This window comes from Pinus tabuliformis, chromosome 7, assembly GCF_031772625.1.
Source record: "Pinus tabuliformis cultivar Carrire ecotype Pingquan chromosome 7, CPIR1, whole genome shotgun sequence".
Classification (NCBI taxonomy): domain Eukaryota; kingdom Viridiplantae; phylum Streptophyta; class Pinopsida; order Pinales; family Pinaceae; genus Pinus; species Pinus tabuliformis.
In genome coordinates this window covers 172,764,941-172,770,329 of record NC_142293.1, presented here as the reverse complement: position 1 = coordinate 172,770,329, position 5,389 = coordinate 172,764,941, and positions in this window count along the sequence as shown.

Here is a 5,389-nt window from a genome sequence, read left to right as displayed (position 1 = left end):
ATATCCCACATTGCACTAATTTCCCTCAAGGTTTTGAAAATATATTTCTACGTATGCTTGATTTCGATTGTTTGAATGATCAAAATGTGTATGTGCATATTCCCGTAGATGTGATGATTATAATTCAATTCATATGTGTTGTTTTACACTTTCTTATGAACATTTATTTAATTTATGAAATTCATTGCATAAATCAAAATTGCTAAAAGGATTTACTAAAAAATTATGTTTACTTCCATGCTTTGATCCCTTTAGTATTCTTATCACTTAATTCAATTTAGCAAGAACAACATCTATGCAAATTACCCATTGGTAATGGGTTGGGTGGCAAAGATATCATGCAAAACAAATATGTTTCGCTTAATGTCTCCCACCACCCCATCCTCATAATATGAGGATGAGGGTGAAGGTGGAGGTAGGGGGAATATTATGCAAAACAAATATGTTTCACATAATATTTTCCCCCCAACCCAACCCTCATAATATGAGGGCAGAATACGAGGGTGGGGTTGGTGGAAGATATCATGCACTACATGGGATGGGGGGAGATATTGTGCAAAACATATTTGTTTTGCATAATATCTTGATAATATCTCACCCTGCCCCTACCTTCATATGGGTTGGGGTGGGGGAAAATATTATACAAAGCATATTTTCTTTGTATAATAAATCCTTGTACCCCATGTTTCTCTTAATATCTCCTCACACCCCACCTCACGTTCGAGGGTGCAAGATATATGATGAAAAACATGGGTGGAGAGAGATATTGTGTGAAAAGTATTTGTTTTGCATAATATCCCTCATCATCCCTTGCATAATATCGCCCACCAACCCCATATTTTTCATCATATCTTCCCTAGCCCTAAACAATTCAAGGAAGATAGTTATAAACAAAACATTGTTTATGTTTTATTTACATAGAAAATTGACCCTGTTATAATGGGGCCTTTGAAATGAAAATAAACAAACTCACAAAGGAAAAATAAAATAAAAATAGTTAGATTGTAATGAACAATTTTCTTTCTTTTAGAATAACACTATAGACATTCATTGTTTACAAACTTCTCAATTTTTATATTTACATTTGATTTTATTTAATGTATACATACCCCATAATTATCATTATAATTGAACACTTAAAAAGTTGGTAAATATATATTTGGTATTAAAGTTTGCAATCACCCAAACTGTTAAATATATATACTAGGTATTAAAGTTTGCAATCACCCAAAATGTTTAGAAGAAAATTCTACTAGAACAGTTATTGTAAAAGCAAAAATTTAACTCATTTATTTTTTATAAAAAAATTAAAAAACAAACCAGTTGGGGATAATAAATTTAGTATAATGAATGTAGAAATATCATAGAATAAATATCAACTAATAAGAAGTACGAGGAGAAAACAACATATGTAATGCAAAAAATAAACAAACTTGCAAGTTGGGATATATATGAGAATGGATCCATACTAGTGAAATTGATCTACCAAAGAGTTCAAATATTCAAAAATAAAATCAAGAAATCTGGAAATATCTCTCACATCCAACCGCAACCTAATTCTTTAAGCCATGCTTCTCATTTCAAAATGTTTTCGGTTTTCCAATCCCAATCTCAATATATCTTGTATTAGCTCTCCAAATGGTACCTTAATTTCATGATCTTAATTGGATCATTATATTTTTTTCATCCATCTCGATGCATTTGGAGTGGAAAAGGTGGAAGAATCAACTCACAAGACCGTTTTTACTAGCGGGACCCAGTTTGGCGAAACTGGGTTTGAAACCTTCCTGGAGCGTTTTGAGGCATAAAACGACATTTTTTAGGGGTAAAAATGTTCTTCTTAAATGTAGCACCTTTTCATGCTATTGTACACAGAGAAATGTTTCCAATGGCGCAAGAATCACGTCAATCAGAGTCTGTATGCAAAAGTTATGCCACTCAAAAGTTGACCTTCCTGTTTTCACAACTATAGTTCAGGCAAATGTCGTGTTAGACCCCATTATTCATGGAAAAGGGGCTAGCCACGTGTTTTTGATGTAAAAGAATCTATAAGAGTCTATTTTGTAACTCTAGTTAAGAGTTGATGTAGTCAAACTTAACCACTAGTAGGCTATCGGGTTGTATTATAACCGAGTCATTAGGAGGAAGAGGCATTCCATTCTTTCGAGAGTATTTTGTTCCATGGTTGAGAAAAGATAGCCACGAGAGATAGGAGGCTGTGAACATAGAGAGGATATGTGCACTGTAGTAGCACGGGCCACAGACATTACTTCTTTGTATCTGCAACCATATTTCCAGACAGAGAAAGAGAGCGAAGCGACCTCACCTTCCAGCTGGGTTTTCTTCGAAAGGGTTTCCTAGAGAGCATATATTGTGTATTATGTGTGTGTTGGCTTATTTTGTCATTCTCTACTTTTCTGCTTGATTTATGTTTACATGCATGCACTAATTACAGTTAATTTTACAGATCTAGAAATTAAATAAAATTGTAATAGTGTAGAATCTCATATTTTTAATATAATATTTTCAGATCCTTTGTGACGAACTATGCAGTGGAATATCCACGACAGTTTACGGATCATTTCAAGGGTTCTTTTTGAGCTTGATGATTAGTGGTTGGGCTATCAACCTAAAAAATCAAAAAATAGTAAAAAGGAAAGATTGGTCTTCGAAAAAGATCCATGTGATGTTATCTATTGATTGAAATCGAGTTTATGTGATAATCACGAGGATGGTTGCATGATCTCCTATGCCACATGTGTTATTTTACTAATAGCTATGTATTCACATGAAAGGTTTACGAATTAGGTTTTTAGGATCATTTCTAAATAAAGTGCATTCACAAAAATATGCTACGTAAGTGAATTACTTCATATTGGGAGTAAGAGGCAAGATGTCCCGTATTGACCATGCACGGAGTGAAAATTCCCTGGGGCCACCTACTCTTTGAGCCTAATCAATATAGGCTAAGCATGTCATTTCAGGGAGTTAACAATCCACCTCAACCACTCGGTCTACCCTTACTTGACAATTAGCTTCAAAGTTGCCATTGAAACACTTTTTTTTCAAAAACAACACATAATAAGGAAATGTTGATGCAAAAATGATGTGGTTTTAATAATTTATATGGACATGAGCTAACCAATATTCTCCTAAAGTACATGGAATTAATATGAAGCAACTAATATTAATATAAAGCAACTAGTATTCTTCTAAAATACATAGAATTGATATAAAATAATGATATCGATACAACTATTATGGGAAATCACAATGAAGGTCTTCCATTGTTCCTATATTTGATGTTACAATCAATCCATTGATATGTTTAATTGGTTGTTTGTTGATAGACTAATGTTACTTGATGGATTTTGAATCAATATGTTCAATTGGTCATTCATTAATGTTACTTAATGGATTATGAATAGGGTTAGAGAGATGGAAATTGGAAATAAGGCTAGGAAGCTAGAAAATAATTCATGGGGTTACCTGGTTACACCAATTTAAGGATTGGTATGGCTACATAGGTAAGAGGCTCTCTACTAAATGCAAGGCCATAATTATATTAATGCTCGCATGCATAGAGACACAAGGATGAAATTATTAGGAGAGTGTTATCCCCTTAGAAACTATTGAGACAATGTAAAACCTGATTTCCTTGACCAATTTTTTGAACACCCAAATCCCCTTGGATCAATGATTCTACATTCATAAATCATGGCACTATAACAATTTCAATGTATGTGTCACCCCTTCAATTAAGAAGGAATGTCATTCAAAATAGGTATTATCCTTCCCTTGGGGTATTTCCAGCCAAGTTTCCATTTCCCAACCATGATAAGGGGCATAGATTTATTTCATATACTTAAAATGTAATAAAATACAAGCCAAAGAATATGGATCCATTTTGTCAACAAGTCCCATGTGGTGTCCCATAACAAACAATTAAGGAGTTTGAAATGTTGAAAATCCACGAGGAACCGAGATAAGGAGCAAATCCCTTAGCCAAATTGCAATCAAAGTGGTCAACTACACTCTCATATACATCTTGATTCTGTAACCTTATCATTAGTGCATGTTTTAAATTTTCTACCTACATCACACATATCCAAAGTCATTTTTATCACATAATAAGCTTCATCACTTGTTAATAGAACTAGGAAACCCCTAGAACATAAATCTATTAATTTTCATATAGCTTGGCATTATAGTATGTCCCTTAAAGATTTAGTAATTGATATTGACAATATTGATCCAATTTTTATTTTTCGTTATGTGCTAGTTGAGGGTTTATCCATGGAATTCTATGATGTTTGACGTTGTTGAGGAGGATGAGAAGAAAATTGATGCAGGAGCATCAATCCCAAGTCATCCATTTTGATTAGGCCTACTCGGGTCATGTGATATCTAAAGATAGAAACATTTCCCTCCAATCCGATTTGTACAAAATTAGGAAATTTGATGTAAACACAAGTGTCCATATTCTAGAATAATCTGGTTGGTTAGGTTGTTTTGGTGAGTTGGTGTTTCGTCCAAATGGGCCTTTGTCAAAATTACAAGTGTTAGGTTGATGTGTCTGTAGAGTTGGTATAGATGTCTGAACATTTGGTTCTGTTAATATATTTTCTCATTTGTAAAAAGTATACAAGTGTAATATATGTGTAGTTGTAGGAGGGGATTTTAGGTGCAGAGAAAATAAGAGTTAGTAGGGGAGAATAGAGCACACAAAGCTCGAGGAGGAGCACAAGAACCCCTACATAATGTGAATGTAAACTATGTAATCCTTAATGTTATTAATGTTTAATGAATGATAATTGAAACTGAGTTCGTATCAAGAACGAGTGATTCTCTTGGTATCATGTTTGGGTTATGATTACAAATGTATCTTTGCCAATGGTTTATCCATGGATATTAATTCTCTTTTGCAGTAACACCCTTAGGGGATTGAGAAGTGACTAGAGAGAAATTGAAACCAGCCAAAATATTTGAATAAATTCCTCGTGGAGGAGAGAGTGATCCAAGGAGCAGAGATTAAAGAGACTACTTGTGGAGGAGTCAAAGAATGTGCCCATCTCATGGTTAAAATCGGTAAAGAGGTAAAAATTGCTACACTTAGATCCTGAGATGGCTGGTAAGTTAACCATTGAACAAACTTTGTTAGAATGGTGATTTAGTGTGTAGTCAAATGGTGAAATTTTGATTGAGTTGTTGAATAAACAACCTCACAATTTCAATCTCTGTAATCTAAACTATATATGTTGCTCATATGATAAATTCAATACTTAAAGGTAGGAGTTTTGAGATTTAGTTACAGGTTCTTAAATCATGTAAGCAGACCTCTTCTTTAATGAAGTCAAGGTCCAAATTCGGAATGAATCTAAGTGTATTA